General features: G+C 36.9%; 1 long non-coding RNA gene across 1 annotated transcript; it reads right to left on the bottom strand.

The window, feature by feature from the left end:
- Nucleotides 1-3,297: 3,297 nt before the first annotated feature.
- Nucleotides 3,298-19,603, bottom strand: LOC125269390. Its single transcript, XR_007185093.1, has 3 exons — nucleotides 19,339-19,603; nucleotides 17,753-17,863; nucleotides 3,298-4,363 (listed from the first exon to the last, which is right to left on the bottom strand). It is a non-coding gene; the product is annotated as an uncharacterized LOC125269390 (long non-coding RNA).
- Between the last annotated feature and the right edge of the window lie 3,602 nt (nucleotides 19,604-23,205).

The raw sequence follows: 23,205 nt of genomic DNA, 5'->3' as shown, positions 1-23,205 counted from the left end.
GGGCGGGTTTGTGTCAGGTTTCAGGTTCACGCCTCAATCTCTCCCCCACGTGCACCTCTGGTAGCGGCAGGCAGTGTTGACAGCTCGCAGCAGACTGAGGGAGTATTAAAAGCAAAGAAATTCAGGACCGATGGAGACCCTCCCCCTCATAAAGTCCGCTGTCATAAACGCTTCTTGTCGTCAGGCGTTGTGTGGCGGTCCTGAGACGGTTGCCAGGCAACCTGCTCTACATTGATATGCGAGTTGGAGGGAATCAGGGGAAGCCTTCTGCCTCTGGAGCATCGGTGTTGGGCGGTGCGACTCCCACCAAATACAAGAGCTCTTGTCTCTCTAATAACACTCGCACAGCCAGGCGCTCAAGGCGGCACATCTCAAAAGCTGGAATCCTCGCTCACTTTTCCTTCTATTGCACTCGAAGGCACTTAATGTCCTAGTTTTTTTTTTATCAGGTTTCAACCACGGAGATGCAGAATGAGGCCAGCAACTCTTTGAACACCTGAACAAAGCTGAAGTTTAAAGGTGCGGTCACATTTACCGTTGTTCTGTGAATTTTTGGAATCAACACGATCAGATTTTACCACGCAGATTTTGTGGTTGATCACGTGGATTTGCAGAATTGACCAATAGAAAGCTGCTTGAAAGTGACTTTTTTTGTGTGAGCTGTGCTTCATACATCACTACACTATCGACAAAATAGAAAACACCATTTTTACCCCATGAAATTTCACTAATGTGACCGAACCTTAAGACTGAGAATTTGGGTCCAAGACGGGAAAGAAAAGAGCTCATCAAGTTTGGCTAATTAAAAAGACGGAGATAAAAACTTTGAACGTGATTAAACCGCCCTCTCTCATCTGTTCACCTTTGGCTCACGAACGAAAGAGCGAGCGCACTTGAGCAGAGGAGAGAGAGCTCATGACAGCTCAACTCGGGGAGAAGTGAAATGAAACTGGGGAGGAAAACACTGGAGCGCCGTCAGAAGAAACACACGAAAGCTCAGCCACTCTCCGTGATTCGGGATCTCCCTCCCAGCTAAAGGATGAGGGGATACGACTTCTCTCTGAGCTGCCAGGGATGTATGTATGCCTCGGAAAGACGATCCCGCTCAGCATGTCCGATGCTATGTTCCTCCTGATGCTGTGCAAGGTAAGATGATTCCCATCTGTTAGGATCATCTGCCGGAGGCGTTTGATGGCGAGGAACAAAAGGAGAAATGATTTGAATGTTTTGAATTGTGAAAATTCATGCATACAGTTGTGGCATTAAATACTGTAAAACAAGAGTGAAGAAAATATTAATATTAATATTGCAAAGTGATGGATTTACTCCTTCAAATGACAATAAAGTTACTGGAACTTTTGATGAATTTTTGTGCAATGTACGATTTATTCATTTTATCATTACTGCACTGTAAATATCTGATCAATTAGTCATGACAACATGTTTTTCCATTACTTTAACTCATTTAACCAATTGCAACTTCATTTATTAGCTCGAATATAATTTAAATGAACTAAATTTAATTATACTTCAAAATTTAAGGCAGCAACTGAACTTAAGTTTTTAAGTTTATTTAGGTGGGATTGCACTGATTATGATACACTGGAAGTGTTTAGTTTGAAAGCTAATGTTAATTCTTATCTATTCTAAAGTATAAGTTGTAAATGATGTTCATAAAGGGTGTATTTGAGACCAAATGTGTGTTGGGAGAAAGTCCTGGTGCTTTCGGCAGCATTATAGGCTTTAGATTGAAATCAATACAGTATAAGACGCCTCACAGGCAGATCTCAAACAAAGCTTGAGGACAGTTTTCATCTGACATGTATTTGCTCAGGAGTGTGTGTGTTTGTATTGGGGGCTGTTTGTTTGTACTCCATTTTAAATCAATGCCTACAGCAACACTGTCAGAACAGGTTAATGTCTTCAAACATTTCATATGCCTGAAATAACTCGAGTGGGAAAAGGTTTGACCATTCACTTATCCAGAGAGGTTCATGATTTCTGCTTAGGTGTAGCAGGAATGACATTTCGTTTGATTGGTCAACATCTGCGTATATATGGGGTTGCGCTTAATGTTGTGCGTCCATGTGCGTTGGGTTCAAACCCTTGTGCCTTTCCACTACATATTGAATGTGGATGCAGGGATTTGCTTCCATTCAGAAACACAAGCATCATCTAAATGACAAATGACATCCAGTTTCAGTTCGTCTCATAGGAGATTCAGGTCTGGATTTTGTCATCATTGCATTAAAAGGCCCAGAAAACCTGTTCATTATAATAGTGTACATATTTTTGTCATGCAAATGCAGTCAGGCAGCAAAATCTTTCAATTTGTCTTCTGTCAGGCTGCTCTTGCAACTTGGTTGCGTCAAGTCTGGTTATGTTGGTTCTCGGCAGAAAATATAATATTTACTAATGCCAAGGAATGGGAGAAATGCAAGTACATTCAGAGTACCTGAAATCTGAATATTTATGTGTTTAATAACATTGACTGCACACTATAACTAGCATGCAACCTGTTTTAATAATAGCCTAATTGTCTATCTGTAAATCTGCTCTGTTTTTTTTTTTTTTTCAGCGAAACCTAACAGTTGTGGCATTAAATGCTGTAAAACACAAGTGAATAAAATATTAATATTAATATTGCAAAAGTGATATTAAAGGAATAGTTCACCCAAGAGTGAAAATCATTTACTCACCATCATTGCAAACCTGCACTATGAACATGAATAATTTGGCAATTGTTCTTAAATTGAAATATTTGAGTAAGTTAATTTTACATTTTAAATTTATAAATTTTACATTTTACAATAATAAATACATTTAACTTAAAATTGTCATGTAATCTCAATGATAAAAATCTTGTTTTTATTAGTGTAAACTTAGCTAGCTATAACTAATACAGAAAATGCTAACTTGCTAACATGTTAACAATAGCATAGTATAACACTTGCTCTTCTCAAACCAAGCCACATGCACCACTTGTCACCATAATGGTAACTCTCCAAAAACCCATATTTACAGAAACTCTTCTAAATTAACATAAGACATTAATCACTACTTATCTCCCACTTAACATTAATCTTGCACACACACAAAAAAAAACATTATATAACACTTAATTTTAGCATTTACTCTCCCTTTCGAGTGCCATGGGCAAAGCATGCTGGGAAACAGAAATCCCAGCCCAGTTTCAGTTAAACGTAAGTTTGTCTAAATTAAAAGAAATTAGTTCATAAAACTTAAAGCAATGAAACAAGGAATATATCAGTTCTATGAACTCAAAAGAAAAAAAGTGCTAAATATTCATAAAAGTTCATTTGACTTAACTAATTTGTTTAATTTAAGTTTGTTGTACTCAAACCAATGAATTATTTTAAGCGTTAGGGTTTATAGTGTGTATGACATTCTCTCTTCTGTGAAACACAAAAGATGATATTTTGAAAAATGTATTTTTTTCCCTTTTATCCATCCATTATCAATGAAAGTAAAAGATGTGGAATGACATGATGCGAGTAAATGATTACATAATTCTCCGTTTTGTTTGAACTAAGACATTTGCTCTGATGTCATTTACAGTATATACCAGTCTAGTCTTAAATTTCACTTTAGACTAAGAAAACAGGCTAAAAAATATTGCTCATCAATAGCGTGTAGAAATGCTCTGTAGAATGAGAATGTCATGGGGAAAGAACTTCACTCAAGTTATATCTGAAACACTACAAAAACAAAAATCTAAGACACACAAGAGCATTTCTCTCAGATGCTGAAACGAAACACTTTGAACGTTTTTGTGATGTTCAGAGCACATGAATATTTAAAGAGGCAAGCATTTGAGGCCTTTTATGATTGGCTTTTTGTTGCGAAACAACTCACGGTAACCTTTGAGCACCGCATTCATTTCACAGACAGCGTCATTCGGGGTTTACAACACATGAAGTGTAGCGTGAAACAACACCCTTTTGATTTTCTAAATGCATAATCACATTTTTTGAGCTTTTTGCAACATCTGTCACCACCATTTGATTTGGCAACCCTAAAACAAAGACCATTTGCATTCATACTCAAATTGTGCTGGGCATTATTTGTACGTTTTTATTAAAGGATATTTCCAGAGAACCTCATGACCAATGTTCCTGGACTAATGTCACATCGCTTGGCTGAATCACTGTGGTGTTGTCCCAGCTGGCCAGTTGGTAAAGTGGTTTTGGACGATCTCCACTTTGTTTCTGAGCTCAGCACAGCTGCTCTCTCTAGTGAAGCTGTTTCCAGCCTCATATTTTGGCACGTCTGACACTCGAAGCCTTCCCGAAACATGTCTTCTATCAGCGAGGAGCAGTTGTCTTCATGCATGAGAGCACATCTAGTGTACAATAAGAGGGTTGGGTTTGAGGAAAGCCCTGTTTATGACACTATGACCAGACACACCCTATAGATCACAGACAGACACACATCACTGAAAGAAAAAGATTCATTTGCTGATGATAGCAAGTGCATTTTATGCACTTAAATAATGCATTGCCTTTTATTTAAAAACTAGACATTAGTCTTGTAAATGTACATTATATATGTGTTTGTGTACATATGCACTACCATTCAAAAGTTTGGGATTGGTAAGATAATTACATTTTAAGTCTCTTCTGCTCACCAAGGCTGCATTTGTTAAATCAAAAATACAGTAAAAGTAGGAAATATATTTGTAATCAAATGTAATGTATACATATTTTGAAACGTAATTTATTCCAGTGATCAAAGCTGAATTTTCAGCATCATTTCTCCAGTCTTCAGTGTCACATGATCCTTCAGAAATTATTCTAATATTATGATTTGCTGCTCAAGAAACATTTGATTAATATCAATGTTGAAAACATTCTTTGATGAATAGAAAGTAAAAAGCTTTTATTTGAAATAGAATCTTTTATAACATTATAAATGCCTTTACTGTCATTTTTGGTCAATTTAATGCATCCTTGCTGAATAAAAAGTATTTATTTAAACAAAGACCATTAAGAGACTCTTTTCATGTAGCGTTGAATCTTTTTTTCTTTCAATGTCACTGTGAAAATAAAACAGATTTCCTTTAATTTGTAATAAAACGCTCTTTTAGAGATAACACAATAGAGTGCTGCAGGGATGACACATTTTTATAGGCCAAAAACACGGAAATTAGTTGCATTTTAGCACATCCGGTTCCATCGTCCCAAAGTCAATGGGTTTTTTGAATGGGATTTTGGCTAAATGGCTGAAATAAGGTCTGTGGTGAACAAAATACTTTCACATTTTATTCTATGACATGAAATACATCAGTATTACCCCATTCATGATTTTTTTTAAAGCTGTTATGCATCTTGAAAAAGGCGATTGCGTGTTGCAAACCGCCTGTGTGTTGCTAAATGGGACTACAGAGGCTGTCGGTGACATTAAACGTCATCATGCATAACAGGTAAACTCAGTCCACTTTTACAGCCTAGTGTGCTTATAATCACTTTCTTAAAAACTTTCAGGGAAAAGTGAAAGAGTTGTCGGGAGCTTAGTGGTGGTGGACAAAACGTGTAAGTATCACAAACTTTTGTTGATCAAAGCTTATTTTTTGTGAACCAGTTTGATGTTAAATTCTGGGCTGGCCTACAAATGTACGTCATCACTGCACCACTCTATAGGATTCTAGAAATTCTAGGAAAGACCTTTCCGGATTAAACTGCAATTCCAACAGGATGTTTTGACTATAGGGCATCTATTGTGTCTTTCACTTTCCAATATTCATGACAAAAGGACTGGCACATTGTTGTCCAGCCCTTGTGGACTGACTGAATGCCAAACCACATGAATGACTGCATTCATCATGAATCTGGACCGTGAACGAGTCTCAAGGGATCCCAAAATCACATCATCCCGCAGTATAGCATGTCAATCTGCCATCAGACTTCTGGAAAGCTGTTGGCGCAGGATTTATTAGACAAGAGAAATGTCTGTTTCTTCAATCTCTTTCATCTCCCAGGGGTTGGTTTTTATTACAAATAACAGATTTAAACTTCATTTATTTGTGTTTTTTGTTCTTTCTTAATATTTGTTATATGAAGGTCACATTGGAAACGTATTGTCATGCCTTCATCATGTAGTTTTGGCTGGATTTTAAGTATAGATGTTTTTATCATTTTACTAGGGCTGTCAAGCAATTAAAATTTTAATCTAATTAATTACATGATGTGACGATCACACATCAAATTTGGCTGAGAAATTACCCCCCAAGATAATTTAGTCATTAAGTGTTAGGTCTTTAAGTCATTATTGTGTTAAATGAGAAAAGCATCAAATAGACATTACAAAAAGCAACTTTAGAAAGAAATATTTTATTTGATTCAACAAAGAATTTATTACACATAAAATTTTAGGCTACAACAGCCAGAATTATTTTCAGAAGCTGCATCTGAATTGGTATGTAGATATATTTAACCCTTAAATGCATACCTCGGGTCTTTAGTGACCCGGGACGTCATTCACTACCCTCCTCCTCGTTCATTTTTTAAAGTTAGACATCAACCTTCTTGGTATTCCTCAATCAATTCATTATAAAGAATATAACAAGAAAAAAAATCATAAAATTATAAAAGAATGCCTATTTTTGTATTCATTGTTTGTAAAAATTGTATAGGGTCGCTAACGACCCGAGGTGTGTATGAGTGTACGTATATTTTTTCTGCACAACAATAATTGAATCTTAGATGACGGAAGTGCAATTCACCTTTATTCCACAAGGTGGCAATGTCTGATACACAACGATGAAGAGACGACTCATTCAGACAGAAAACAAAATAATATGAAAAACATGAAATGGCTCAGCGATTTACTGCAGAGCAAGTACTTAACGCAATCAAATATGACTGTAACTGTCACTGGATGGATCTGGTGAAGCTGTTAGAGAGCGAAATATTGATTTTGAAGATGTTGAAAATTATATAGTTTTGAGAATATGTTTGAGATTGCGAATGGGCTCATATTCGATCGTGACCTCAAACATAAAACTAGCCCATTATTTGCTGAATTTACTGGGAAATGAGCTCTGACGAGGACAGTGATGATGACATAAAACATCTGCTCAAACTGAGCCCTTTCAAGCTCCAAAAGGTAACAAAACACGATTTATTTTATCTTCTGTAATTGTTACTCTAATATCAGAAGAGTTTTATATTATCGCGACAGGTAGAGATCCTTCCGTGTTAGATATAGATCCGGGTCGATAAAGACCCGAATATGTAAGAATGATTGGTGAAACAGTCATGCATTTAAGGGTTAAAGACCAGTGCCCGGTTGCATGAAACTCCTTAAGTGAGGGTTTCCCTGAGGGAGAAAAAATCCCTGAGGTAAGGGATTTCACTAAGAGCGTTGCAACAAACTTCTTAACTTTCACCCTTACCTAAGTGTTTACACTAAGCGTTTCACGGTAGTTTCTGACAACATACGGCAATGATCGCAGCGGTTGCTATAGTTACTACCTCTAACAGTAAACAGAACATAACGAACCACAAAGCCAAATCCTCGCTAAAACCACATTTGTATGAATATATTTGTGCTATGGAGAGTACAAACATAACAGAAATCAAAAAACGTAAACCAAACTGGACAGAGTGCTGGAACTGCGTAACTCCGCCGGGTTTGGTGCTCAATGTCATGTTCTAGTGTCGCGGTGAGACGAAGGATTGACTGGCGGTCAAACCGATATTCTTTCAATAACTGTATATCATTCATCGTCTCCAAGGGATTATTGCGATCATTAAAAACATGCCTTGGTATTTCCTCCTCTTCAATTAACACTAAATCAGCCATCGTATTTTGAGTGTCAGTTGATTTAAGGGAGCTGTTTTGGTCCCTTAAATTTATTAAGGTGAAATGGTCGCTAAGGACTTTGTAGCAACGCTTAAGGAAACACTTAGATAATTAAGGGGAAAAACTTAATAACAGCCTTAAGTTCCTTAAGAAAACCCTTAGGGTTTTTTTCTTGCAACCCAAGTTTCACTAAGGGTACCCTTAACCTTATATTTAAGGGATTTCTTAGCTTAAGGAGTTTCATGCAACCGGGCACAGAACAATTTGTCTAAATGAGTAAGTCACTGGTCCCTATCATAAACCTCACGCAATGCGAAGCCAAATGTGACGCAAGTGTTTTTTGCTAGTTTCAGCCCGATGCAGTAATCATTTTCACGTCCAGCGCCCACGTTGTTTAAATAGCAAATGCACTCGCGCCCATCTGTTCACCCATGGGCGTACTGGTCTGAAAACGAGGTGTGTTCAGGCACATTGTTGGCATGTTGCTATTCTGAGGCAACTGAAAACGAATGCACCATTGACCAAGTGAAACCTGTCTCAATAAGAGACTAGGCACAAGCCTTTTGGACCATGCATATGGAGTGCCAACAATTTTTTCCGTCGTTAAACTAGCAAAAGTGGATTTGGACACGGCCTAAGAGCACCTGCGCCATGAGCTTCAGACCATGCACTTAGACCGTTAAAATAAAGCCTACTGAGTCATTCATTCATTTGATTCATTCAAACGGCAGATTCATTCAGGAATAGAGTAAATTGTTCTCTTTATGAAGGGGCCATTGAATCATTGGTTCACTTGACAGATTCGCTCAAAATGCAGATTCATTCAGAAACAAAACGCACAACAGTTCTTCTTTTGCTTTATAGGTGCTTTCCATTGGCAAAATCAAGCAAAAAACAGACAATATTGTGTCTAAAATATAAGACAATATTAACTTTGTATTGATTTTCTATAAAATTCTTGTACTATAAGGGTTAAAAACAGCACTCGTGTGATATTGCGCTCGTTACTTGTTTATGATATAACTATTTCATATAAATATGAGACAAAAACTTTTTTGAAAACAAAGCATTTTTGCCCTGATCACTTGAATTTTAGGGACATTCTAACTGTATCTAAACTGACATTCTAACGGCTTCATCACGCAGTGAGTTGTTGCCCTGTGTAATGTTTGTCACCATTCAACTGTATGAAATGTAAGATGAACTACGTAGGTCTGGGGCGGGTGCGTTAAATTATTTAAATGCATAATTTTTCCATAACTATTCATTAAAATAATGTATTAAATTGACAGCTCTACATTTTACTTGAAATATTGAAAATATTGAATATATTTTTAAAAGAATGTTTAAACAAAGAGTGAAACAATCCTAAACCCTTCCAGTATTTATTTATGCATGTATTGTCCACTCCGTTAAGTCCATTATTAGACAAATGAAGGACCACTGGACCAAATGTGCCCATAGTTTAGTTTTTTGAGCTGCGTTTATATATATTTTTTTATTTTTTATTATATATTATTATTATTATTATTTTTTGCCTCCAAAAGACTGCACACAACTCCAGCAAATTAAAGTACAAAACTAGTTAATTGTACTTGTAATATTTGTAACATTTATCCATTAATTATTAGAAAGCATAAATAGGGACAGCAGTGCTAAATGCATGTGCAAACAACATATTTTTCCTGAGTTCAGGCACATTTTTCAACGGCTGATTATGTTTTATTCAGGGGACGATAGAAATGAATATATTTTTGATGAAAAATCTCTTTCATGCCCCTTAATAAATCATTACTCTGTAAAAGCCTTAGGAAAACCAGTGCAACTGAGCAGAGAAATGCTGCAGTGACCACTACGTTTATATACAACAAATTATATTTTATTAATAATTTGAATATTTTTATTTAAAATAAACATATAAATGATTACCTTGGTACTCTATGAAATACATTATAGCTTTAAATAAATACTATAGTATATAAATATGGTAATCATTCAGCACCATGTTATATATAAAAGTACAATGGCATTAACGATGCCAACATTATACCAAAGTACAACCACAGTATGTGGCCGTTTTATTTGATTACTACACAGAAAACATTTAGATTACTCACTCTAGCAAATTTCACAAATAATACAATAACACTTAATTAAATGTGACATTTTGAAGTAGAAGATTGATGAAGATTTTTTCTTTTAAAATGTACTTCAATAATCTTCTGCAAATACAGTAGGTTGCTTTTTATGATTGTGTGTTGATGTTTACAAATCATGTTTTATTCCGTTACTAACATCTCAAATCAGTTTGTTAAAGTCTTGATGAAGATTTTCACTGTCTAAATATCAACTGATGGTTGACTTGTGTGTGTTTTCCCAGATTGGTGTGAGAGGAAAACTGCAGACTTCTCCAAGGAAAATGGTAAACACTGCTCTAAGTGATGAGGAAAAGGGAATTCAAGACAAGGAAAGCAAGGAAGAATCCATTCTGGCCATGCTGGGAATCATTGGGACGATCCTCAACCTAGTAGTCATCATCTTTGTGTATATCTACACAACACTGTAAGATCATACAGAACATACAGTCACTTTCCCTCGAGACTCTGGAATTCTGCTAAAACTTCGCTATGATTGGCGGCGAGATTCTGGCACGGAAAAAACAGGCCGTTCCACCGGGGAACCCTGGAAATGTGTGCTCGTATAGACACCGCTGCGGTGGAGTTCACTCGCACATCCAGAGGGAAACATGGAGAACAGATTCCCTTCAAACACAGACGATACCATACGGAACGTCATAACCTGTAAATATGCACGCTATTTCCATATTTCCGGCCATTTCCGGCAGGCCGCTCCAGCGAAACAGGACCGTTTCTATGCATGGCTCAGTCCGTAGGACGTTCTCATTCAGATTAGCTGTTTTTGATAGTATACTTGCAGTGAGATTTCTTACACCACTGATTCAACGAGAGTCAAACGTCTGCAGGCAACAGTATTCTACGTTTCAGGTTTATTCTTACTGTATTTAAAATGTTGCTGTTTACAATAAATAGCTAATAGTATTGAAATAGATCTGAATTATGTCATCAGTGCTGCCATGAAGGCATTTTAATACACCCTTGAGAAATACATAATCATTTATAAGAATGACATTCTGTAGTTTGGCTGTAAAACGTGTCATTTGGACGTTTCAGGCTAGTTTGAACCAGTTTTGAGGTGCAGTCAATATTTATTTTTGTGCAATGCTTATTTGCAGATCTTCTTTCTTGTTCAGTATTGTTTTGTGCGGGTTTTAGGACATGTGGGGTGTTATATTGAAACGTAATTTTCCGTGAAGGTGTTTCTTATGTATGTGCATTTTCAAATATACTTCTTTATTTAAAAAAAACAACTATTTCCCATTGTTTTCGAGAAATTACGACTACAGTACTGGGCAAAAGTGATGTCCTGAGGGGATATTTGTTTTTAATGACCCTACAAGTTTAATTGAATCATCAAAATGTGAGGAAAAAATTTAAATATGAGGGAAGAACAAAACACTAAACTTGGTTAGGGTATTTTTCTGACAAAATTATTTGGCAAAAAAACAGGTAAAAAAAAAAAAAAAAAGTTCACAGAAAAAAAAGACAAGTCTACAATATAATCAGTTATTAATATTTCATTGGTTCTTTTTGTTCATAATTGCTTTGTATGACAACCTGGCCAACAATTATGTCCATACAATTTGGCATGTTTCATACAGTTATTATCACAAATAAAACAATAGACTCCTAGCACAACTACGCAATATGTTATATATAAATAATAAGTTTTTATTAACACTTGAATAAAGGGTGAAGATGTCGATTTTCCTAGGTCGGGCATCACTTTTGGCCACTACTGTAAACTCAAACAGACTGTTGGATATAATACGTTCATTATAAATACAGACAGTGTTGCCTTAATAATGATCGACACATTGTCACATCTGCAAAACATTTCAGACACAATATTTAGTTGCTTATTGGTGCACAGAAGCATAAAAGCACATTTCAGTTTTATTATTCTAGAAATTAAAGGAAATCATTTCATTTATCTGATGCAAATTTGTAGTTTCTATATTCTATCCTAATACCAACATGAGACTGTACTAACGTTAATAAAAGCACAACAGCAGCAAGGACATTTGCAGAATGAATGAATGTACATTATGTCAACAAAGTATATTTCTGATAATAAGACAGAAACTATATGAAATCTAGTTGTCAGTGCATAAAGTGCCTGTATCTCTGCAAGATATTCTCTAGCTTCTCTGTTTAAATAATCTTACTGTATAAGAAATATTATTATTATTATTATGAAGAGTATTGAAGTCTAAAGGCTCATTCACACCACAGACGATAACTATAACAATAAAGATTTGTTTGTTCTAAAAATCATTCTAAATATAAAAGAATTGACGCCACAGAAAAACGACATCTTTCAAAGTGATTTTTTTTCCAGCTGATGGATAATAAAAACATTGACAGCCAATCAGAATCCATCCTGCTTTAAGAGCTTGAGCATTTAAAGCGGCAGATGACAAAACTGCAGCGCGCTTATAATAGTTATCTTTATAGTTATTGTTCTTGGTGTGAACAGGCCTTTACAGTAATGGCATTTTCCTTTACTTAGAGCTTCTGTTTTGAAAAGTCAAGGTAAAGTTTATAATAGAGAATGTAGTTGAAGGTCTTATGGCTGATCATCAGATATACTCTTTAATGTCTTTTTTTCATCAGCAGCACATTTCATACACACTCTAGTGGTTGAGTAAATCATGCTGAATTATGTTAATATTGGCTTTTAGTTGACTTTACTTTCACGTAAATATCTGTTAATATCTATGGGGACAAAATGGTTCAGCGTTGCAGTAATACTCCTTTGTACAGGGACTATTTTATGTATTTGAACATGTAATCTTGCTACTGCTGATTTAGTAAAGATTGATAAAATTATCAAAAAATGTTCTTTTCTCATTTCCTCACTAAACTGAATATTGAATTAAAGTGAAACACCATCAGGACACTTTCCTCTTTTTCTATTCAGTATTACGCCTGTTTTGGTTCAGCTCTAGATTAATGCATTTTGTGTAATTATGGGATGGACGTTATGCATGGTTGCCTAGCAACAAGTAGTTTACGGAGCAATTTCTTAAAGGGGTCCTTGATTATGATTTCACTTTTTTAACTTTAGTTAGTGTGTAATGTTGCTGTTTGAGTATAAGTTGTTTATGCTCAAACAGCAACATTACACACTAACTAAAGTTAAAAAAATGAAATCATTATCAAAGTTACGACGCTCAAAGTTCAATGCAAAGGGAGATATTTTCTTTTAAAGAATTTGCTGTTTGAGGTCTACAACAAACAGCTGGTTGGAGCTACGAGCTTCTTCCCGGGTTGGTGACATCACAAACCCTAAAATTTACATAAACCCCGCCCCCGAGAACACGCAACAAAAGGGGGTGAGGCCATGTTGGGCTGCTTTAGAGAAGAGGAAGAGTTGTTGTAGTAGAGTGTTGTTGACATGCCGTCATTTTACGCCGGACTGCTTCACAAATGAGGGTCAATTCAACACTGGATTTGCACAAAAGATGAACATGACGGCACATGCTAGTGGATGAGTTGAATCAACTCCACAGCAACTACATAAATTTATCCACTAACCATTCAGAAACGTCCAGTTTCATTCTAAAAGTTGTAACTTCTTCCTGAGTCTCTCCATCAGTGTCGACTCCGGTTTGAACAATGTAAGGCTGAACACCGTTACCGACAATCCTCATTTTGGCTGCGTGAGATTCTCCAGCTTTGTTGTTGTTGAGCTGTTAAAGCTCCGCCCTCTTCTGGAAAGGGGGCTGGGAGCAGCAGCTCATTTACATTTAAAGGGACACACACAAAAACGGCGTGTTTTTGCTCACACCCAAATAGGGGCAAATTTGACAAGCTATAATAAATGATCTGTGGGGTATTTTGAGCTGAAACTTCACAGACACATTCTGGAGACACCAGAGACTTATATTACATCTCATGAAAAGGGTCCCTTTTAAAGTTTAGCCTTGCTCCCCTGTTTGAGCTCAAAGACTCAATGATGGGATGAGTTTTAATGTTAACACACCCAGTGAAGTCATTCAAGTTATGTGACTGTCAAGACTAAAAACTAATATGAAGAACAAACCAAATTATCCCTGAAAACTTCTTTGTGTGATTTAAATTATACGTGTCTCCAAATAATTAGGGGGCTTTCTGGATTTAAGGCGGGCTGGAATAGACATTTACAGAGAAAGACATCAAGAAAGACAGAGGCGAGAGATCTAAAAACAGCTAAATGTCTCTCAATATGTGAAATGATGCAGTCGAGCGAGTAAACAATGTCGTTTGAAGATTCACAGCTGCAGAAATTCAAATGAGCCCAGGAGCCTTTTTCTCAGGCTTTGTTTTACCTGGATAAAGAGCGTCCAGATGCTAAACAAACAGAAAAGCTTCAAAGTCCCCATTTTACAGAGGCTTTCTCAATAAACAACTGATTATTATTGTGAACAAACAACTGCATTAAAAACTGTTTGTGCAAGACTTTCACACGTCTTGCATATAAAACGTAGGCCTACAACAAAGAACGTTAGTTAGGACAGGTTAGAAACACAAAATAGATATATAAACAAATACTAGGCTATAACTGCATATACTTCACTTTCTTCAATTGGTGCCAATGGTTTCTGTTCAATTTAGGTTTGTGATGCTTTTAAGAGAAACAGCCCTGATTGATTTAGTTCAGTAAACTATTTGTCCGAAAGTCCTTTTAACTGTTCATTAAAGTGGCCCTATTATGCTATTTTAAAAGTTCCTAATTTTTGGAGGTCTCCTAATAGGTTTAAGTTAAAAAAACACTTTAATTTTCTCATAATATACACTGCACATCACCTCATTTTTCAAAGAGTCTGAAAATGGTTCATTTGAAGATTCAGTCTTTCTAAACCCCTCCTTTCCAAGAGCCTCCTCTGCTCTGATTGGTCAGATGGCCCAATCTGTTGTAATTGGTCGACCGCTTACATCGCGTCGGAAACGAACCAGTAATGATGGTGTCGGTTTCACCGTATCAATCTCATCATTTGGAAGTACAGCAAAGGGGATTTGCAGAGCTGAAAACAGCATCTTCTTGACATGAACAGCACGAACAAAACTCTTCCAGTCTCAGCTACAACTAGAGGGCCAAAGTAGACATTGTTCATGGGCAGCCAAAGAGGACCAGGCTGGCATTATGCAAATTTGTTACATTATTATGTAGGTATGTTACAGGAAGTGAGACCAGAATTACTGATGACTCGTTTTGGCAGTTCAGAATCGATTCTTTCTTTTAGGAGACAATAACTTTATTTTTCATGCACTTTGATCTTTGAAACTTTGCAGACCATTCACAGCTGTATTACACAGCAAAGGTAATATTCCAAAAAGAATAATAGGGGAACTTTAAAAGAAGCGACTCAGAGTGATTCGAGAAATCTGATTACATCAGCCGCGCCTTATGTTTTTGATTCACTAAAAAGAACCGGCTCACCGGACTACACTGAGACGACTCAACAGAAAGTTGTTAAACAGAAACTTTGAATCGGACATAACTGAAAATGGTTCAGTGAGGTTGTGAACTCAGTAATGGCTATGAACAATTCGCTAACTGAAACCGATAAATCACGAGTGAGTACGAGGGTGTTTTGTGAATCTTTTTGGCTGACTCATTTAAAAGAAGTGGTTCGTAAGAGTCATTTTGTGGGAATCAAACATTACAACTCGCACTTTGTTCAACATCATGTGCGCAGGAAACGCTGTTGCTTTCATACAAAAGATGATGACGATGACTATATGAATGCTAACACAAGCTTTTTAATCACATTTTTTGTTGCATTTGTAACGATTTTGGAATCGGGAGCCATAGGTTTAGAATCCTCTAACACTAAGTATTAGGATTAAGTTTATTAAGTAAGCAATAAGGTATGAGAGGCTGTACTGTATCACGAATAAGTCACGGCTGAAGGGTGTTGTTAGGCACGACGTGAAGCGGAGTACAGCATAGTGATACAGCACTAGCCTCGAGTATCTTATTGCTTTTATAAAACGGTTACCACACAATACAAATAAAAAAGCCAAAAATATGTATCAATGCAACATTCATGTGGTGAACTTTCACTAAAAGCTTTCCTTCCGCCGGAAAAAATAATCCTTGACCGTGAACAGTAACAGAAGTTACATTATTATGCCATTAGATGGCGGCAAAGACTGTGTTTATGAGTGTGTCAGTCAGTAGAGAAGACTTTTACATTGAAAAGACTGAAATGTTGTGAACACGGAACAAGACGCAAATGACAAATGTCAGTCATGGGAAAACCTCTTAACTATTAAAAGGACAAGATAATACATCAGACATTTAATCAGATTTTTTATTATGAACATACAACTGACCTGAAGGAAAATGCTAAATCTGAATGCAGGTAATAAACTCGCTCAATCGATCTCTTTCTCACAATACTCTTCTACATAATATAGTAAGCTTCAATGAACAATATCAACTGAGAACATACGTTGCTAAGTGTGGTTGCTAAGGGTGTTGTGTAGTGATACACAGAACCGTTGGGTGAAGCGGTCATAGCCGTGTTTTATCGTGAATAAAACACAGATATTGACCAATCAGAATCAAGGACAGGAACTAACCATTTTATAAACTGATTTTTTTATATGGCACGCGGTAAAAGTTCCAAAGGTATTTTGTGCCGATCTTGGCGCTTCTCAAATGTAGAGATGCTTTACCAAACACATGAGAAATGGAGTGATAAAACAGATAAAACACATTATTTAAATGACAACATTTGAGACTAATCTAAAAAGACACATAATGCAAAAACTCACAATGCAGACACTCAATAGTGAGCTGATCTTGTATTCTGTGTAACTCTCACTGCTGACTTATGCCAGTCTCATTTGCAAAATGTAATTGACTTCAGGTCATCCAGGTATTTGAACGAAGTCAAATTCATTTTAGCTAAACACGTTCAACGTCGCCACAAACAAACAAGCAGTGATTAAGAAAATGAAACGTTGCTTGTGTTCTGTGTCTCAGAGATATTCTGGGCCTAATGCTGCTCATCTCTTGCAGTTGTATTGGAAATCTTTTGTACTATATTGAAAACCATCTCATCTTTTCATGTCTGGCTTAGGGCCGGTTATGTCACACCTGTGAGATGATGAAGCTTCTGGTTTTCATCAGAAGGACATTACAGGTTGTCCATTGAATCGCTCTGGCCGAGTTAAGGGAGCGAAATGGTTTGGTGGTGAGCCGCATGTCTTACATAAATTTCATGGGCTCTGCACACATTTCATCTTCCCTGTCCCTCTCAAAACTTATTCGAGCGTTCCTGATCTAAACCAGAGAGACTCTGACACCCATGACCAATCCCAAATCCAACATAAACCTCAGGAAAAAAAGATAAAAGAGGATCAAGGAAATATGAATAATAAGGTGTGTTGTATTTTTAGGTTTTTGGAAGAAGATTGAAAATTAGATAGGAAAAAAAGAATTGAAAGTATTGAGAATTGAAAGAATTGAAAGTACAGAAAAAATTAAACAACTTAGACCTAAAAAAAATGCATGTGATGCAAGGGGTGATCCAGTCAGTTCTGCAAATATGCAATATAGACACTACTGTTCAAAAGTTTGGGGTCTGGGTTGAAAAGTAATACTCGCCATGCACCAAATGTGTTAAAAATAAACATTAGCCATGAATTTACCATGAAAAACATCTGGACAACGTTCTGTTTTTTCTGACAGATTTACTGTAAGACTACAAGTGGCACAATGACAGCTGAAAATCACCCCACTGTATCACACATCCCAAATACATTGTATTTTCTAAGATCCCCAAAATACTGACCCTCTTCCAGTCTGAGTGCCATCATGTTTTCCTTCTGTTCTCTGTTTGTTTCTGTCACCTCTTTCCCTCATGGTTATCCTTGTCATTCCGACCCCTGACATTGACCGGCTCCTATTGAAAGAAATGTCGAGAAAACAAACGACATGGGTCACAGTTACATCAGACCACAAAAAATGATTTGGTATTTTTGTCTTGTGTTTGTTTTTGTCTTGTTTTCCCCTTAGCTGTTCTAAATTCACTTTATAAAACGGTTAGTTCTTGTCCTTGATTCTGATTGGTCAATAGCTGTGTTTTATTCACGATAAAACACGGCTATGACCGCTTCACCCAATGGTTCTGTGTATCATACACAACACCCTCAGCAACCACTCATTGTTCACGAAGCTTACTGTATTATGTAGAAGAGTATTGTGAGAAAGAGATCGAGTTTATTACCTGCATTCAGATTTAGCATTTTCCTTCAGATCAGTCTTATGTTCATACTAAAAAAATCTGTTTAAATGTACAATGTATTATCTTGTCCTTTTAACAGTTAAGAGGTTTTCCCGTGACTGACAGTGCTAGTCAATGCATTTGTCAGTTGCATCTTGTTCCGTGTTCAAAAACATTTCAGTCTTTCAATGTAAAAGACTTCACTACTGACTGACACACTCATAAACACAGTCCTTGCTGCCATCGAATGGCGTAATAATGTCACTTCTGTTGCTGTTCATGGTCAGGGACTATTTTTTCCGGCAGAAGGAATGCTTTAGTGAAAGTTTACTTCATGAAAGTTGCACTGATGCATATTTTTAGCTTTAATATGTGGTAACCGTTTTATAAAAGCAATAAGGTACTCGAGGCTAGTGCTGTATCGTGAATAAGTCACGGCTGAAGGAGTTGTAACAACGCCCTTCAGCCGTGATTTATCCACAGCACAGCTTATCGTACATTATTGCTTACATAAACCACAACTTTGCGGGGCTTATTGCTTTTATAAAAGGGTTACCACACAATACATACATGAAAGGCTAAATGGATTCATATATCACTAAAGTTAATTCATTAACTGTCATCCTTCCGCGCGAAAAATAGTCCCTGACAATAGTAAGCGGAAACAGAATAGGTCTAATATGCCTTTTGGCGCTCAAATGACAAAGACTGAGACTGGAACTGGGCTGTCGAATTAACACGTTAATGAAATACGGTGAAAAATAATGCATTATTTATAATTATTAACACATTTTTATTTCCAAAGCTGCGTTTTGAACGCATCGGGTGAACCAGGCTTGTTGGACTTAAAATGGCGCTGCACCAATTTGTGTATATATCATAAAAGTACCGCTAGAGCGATTGAGAGGGGACGTTTACATGACAACGATGTACTAAGAGCGAAAAAGTTTTTTCTGTGCACAGATGACAACGTTATCAAAATTACCCCCGTTCACACGGATCCTACAATTTGCTTGTCTCTCAGCAAAGTACTCTTATAGTTTAAACCAGATAGTGTGAATTCGCCTATAAGATGCGTTATTAAACAGTGTAACTCGATGAACATACAGTACCATACCTGAAAAAGAAACTTTTGAACACACACATCAACTTACCTCACGTGTGAAGAAGCCTTTCTTTGATGAGAAGAAGGGTGTAGTCTCAAAATTAAATGTGAATGAATGATGCAACATAAAGCCAGCAGGGGTCACTCATACTTCATAAATAATAAACAGTAACTTTTGCTGAAATACATAATACACAGAACTGCAGCAACAGACGCAGTGGAGCAGTAATACTGATGTAATGAGGTCAAAGGTGTATGTTTGTAGAGTAATTTACAATGGCTTAGAACGTGTCTCAACCAATCAGAATCAGGGACCGGAACTATTTGTTTTATAAAGTGTTTTGTAGTATTGCAGTCAATAAAGTGATGCTTAACATCTTACACTTGTGTTAATCAACTTTAAATATGATGCACGATGCTGAACACACAAAAGATGTTTGGAGAGCAGATGTTTGGATCAAGCACACAGGCTGCTGAAAGCTTCAGAGACGCTTTCACCGATCACACATCTGACACGTCTGATTGCATGGCTCTCAGATCCAGTAAACTCAAGCTAAGTGACCTTGACTAAATTAGAGGCTCGCTTTGAGCTCCGGAGGAGGCTTGTGAAAGCAGTCATACAGTTTGCATAATCTTATGGGAGCTCTTGTGTTGTGCTTGACGTTTGGACAGTGATTAATTGTGTTAATATTTACTCACACACAGGAAATTGTTCTTTCACTTTTAGTCTATTTAAATTTCTTTATTCAAATGCATTTTTCTTTATTCAAATCAGCTTTACAGAAAAGTATATTGTGCTCTATTTGAGTGCACTTTACTTTTGTACACTTTTACTATTAATGCTTTTGTCTTTTCAGGAGATTTTATGCATTATATACACAGATCAGACATAACATTATGACCACCTTCCTAATATTGTGTTGGTCCCCCTTTTGCTGCCAAAACAGCCCTGACCCGTCGAGGCATGGACTCCTCTAGACCCCTGAAGGTGTGCTGTGGTATCTGCACCAAGATGTTAGCAGCAGATCCTTTAAGTCCTGTAAGTTGTGAGGTGGATCCTCCATGGATCGGACTTGTTTGTTCAGCACATCCCACAGATGCTCGACTGGATTGAGATCTGGGGAATCTGGAGGCCAAGTCAACACCTCAAACCCGTTGTTGTGCTCCTCAAACCATTCCTGAACCATTTTTGCTTTGTGTCAGGGAGCATTATCCTGCTGAAAGAGGCCACAGCCACCAGGGATTACCGTTTCCATGAAAGGGTGTACATGGTCTGCAACAATTCTTAGGTAGGTGGTACGTGTCAAAGTAACATCCACATGGATGGCAGGACCCAAGGTTTCCCAGAAGAACATTGCCCAAAACATCACACTGCCTCCGCCGGCTTGCCTTCTTCCCATAGTTTGCCTCCATGTGTTCCCCAGATAAGAGACACACACGCACCCGGCCATCCACGTGATGCAGAAGAAGACATGATTCATCAGACCAGGCCACCTTCTTCCATTGCTCTATACGCAACAAACTGTGATGCACTGTGTATTCTGACACCTTTCTATCAGAACCAGCATTAACTTCTGGAGCAGTTTGAGCTACAGTAGCTCGTCTGTTGGATCGGACCACATGGGCCAGCCTTCGCTTCCCACGTGCATCAATGAGTCTTGGCCGCCCATAACCCTGTCGCCGGTTCACCACTGTTCCTTCCTTGGACCACTTTTGATAGACACTGACCACTGCAGACCAGGAACACCCCACAAGAGCTGCAGGTTTGGAGATGCTCTGACCCAGTCGTCTAGCCATCACAGTTTGGCCCTTGTCAAACTCGCTCAACTCTTTACGCTTGGCCATTTTTCCTGCTTCTAACACATCAACTTTGAGGACAAAATGTTCACTTGCTGCCTAATATATCCACCCACTAACAGATAATCAGTGTTATTCACTTCACCTGTCAGTGCTCATAATGTTATGCCTGATTGGCCACCATAATAATATTTTGATTTAATGTTGCATTTAATTGTCAAAAACCAATTTGTGTCATGCAAGACAAACCTCAAACAGATTGTGCCACAAAAAAAAAAAAAAAAAAAAAAAATCACCTAGAGATTCATTTTAATAAATTCAGCCTCCTGAAAGTCATTATATTATATAATTCACAGGCTCAGACACATCACTGCTGATCGGCATCAATTTAACAACTGTGCAGATCAAATAGGTGTTTTCTGTCCTTTTAGTGGAATATTGATTTGTTTTCTCTGTAATCTTCAACAATCAAACATGCATTTGGAATAAAACTACACATTTTATTCCATGCATTTGAAACAAAACCCTAAAACTCTGATGGATACATGCACACAAATTGCATGCAACCTGGAAAATCAACGTTATTCTGCTATATGAAGCCGTAAATAAAAGTGACACTGACTCTGGCTGTAAGCCACATTGTAATGAGGTCAGCGGGGACTAAAGGAGACGAGATGAGCTGGCCTGCGTTAGAATGGCAGCCGTGTTCATGACACTATTGAACAGATTGTGTTCGTACAATGAGTCAGATTTAAGACAGCGAACGTCTTACTTTGATGTGTCACTGTGATTTCACAGTCTTCAGAAGATGCTCAGGTTTCACACACTGTTGATTTGGACTGTAAAAAATGTCTGGTCAGTTGAGAGAGGATGTGATTGTGTGATGTGGCACACTGCCCTCTACTGGAGCGCTTCAGACTGACAGATCTCACTCCACCTGTTAGTTTGCTCTTCATCAATATTTCAGCTTTCCAGACAACAGTGAGACTGATGCAACATGTTCTGCTTCCAGAAGCACAAACCATAACTCAAACCAAATAAACACGTTTCATGTATTTGAGCAAGAAAAGTCATTAATTCCATCAGAATGTACACTAGAAAAGTTAAGTAAAAAAAAAAAAAAAAAAAAAAAAAAACTGGCAGCTGTGGCTTATTGACAATATCCGTAAAATGTAATTCATACTTCTTTACTTCTAAAGCAATATTATTCCTCACTGCATAACCGAATAATTCTTTCCTCCATTCAAATATTTTTGCATATTTTGCCCTCTTTGCAATCCACATTTACTGCAATGGAAAGGATTTTGAGTCATAAAATCATTAGCTATTCTTAACATTATGGAGAACCATAAGTGTGTGTGTATGTGTGTGTATATTGTAAGCAAATTTAGTCATGTCAATTTTAATGTACAATTAGTTATTAATTAATGAAATGCATTATTATTATTATTATGTCTGAGACATTTGTGGTCATCCATAAAACATGCATTTGTCATATCAGATTATAGGAATGAAAACACATTTTATTTCTCATCATCTGGAACAAAACACCAAATTCATATAAACCATCTTCTGATTCACCTGTAAAGATAAATAAAGTTCTCTTGACATCTAGTGGACAAAACGAAGATTGCAATGCACAATTCTACCCTATCATTCTTGACAGTAATTATTTAAAGTGTGCATTAAAATCCTGTGAATCATTATGAGAACTTATTAATAAAGAGTCATTAATTGTTATATGATTGTCTTATTAGACTGAGAATTGACATAAACCAAGTGTTATTGACCTTTATTGCATTTTGTTAGTATGGTATGGCTGGGAAAATACTGAATGACTAGAGATGTAAGGAAATATTCCATTATTTACAGTAATAATAATTAAAATAAAAAGTTACAACAATCTTTGTGCACATTTTTTTCCATGTGAACAACTAAACACTGTACATGATATCAAGACAGCCGTTTCAATTGAACTGTGTAGAATCAGCATTTCTCTGTAATAATACATGCATTGACTAATTTTTATTCCACCCTGCTGAGAGATTAAATAAATAAATAAATTACACGCAGCATGTCGTCATTCGCCAACCCGATAAAACGAACTGGGACAATCTTA

Source organism: Megalobrama amblycephala, linkage group LG5 (assembly GCF_018812025.1).
Source record: "Megalobrama amblycephala isolate DHTTF-2021 linkage group LG5, ASM1881202v1, whole genome shotgun sequence".
In the NCBI taxonomy this organism is placed as follows: Eukaryota; Metazoa; Chordata; class Actinopteri; order Cypriniformes; family Xenocyprididae; genus Megalobrama; species Megalobrama amblycephala.
This window is presented reverse-complemented; position numbering and strand designations above follow the sequence as displayed.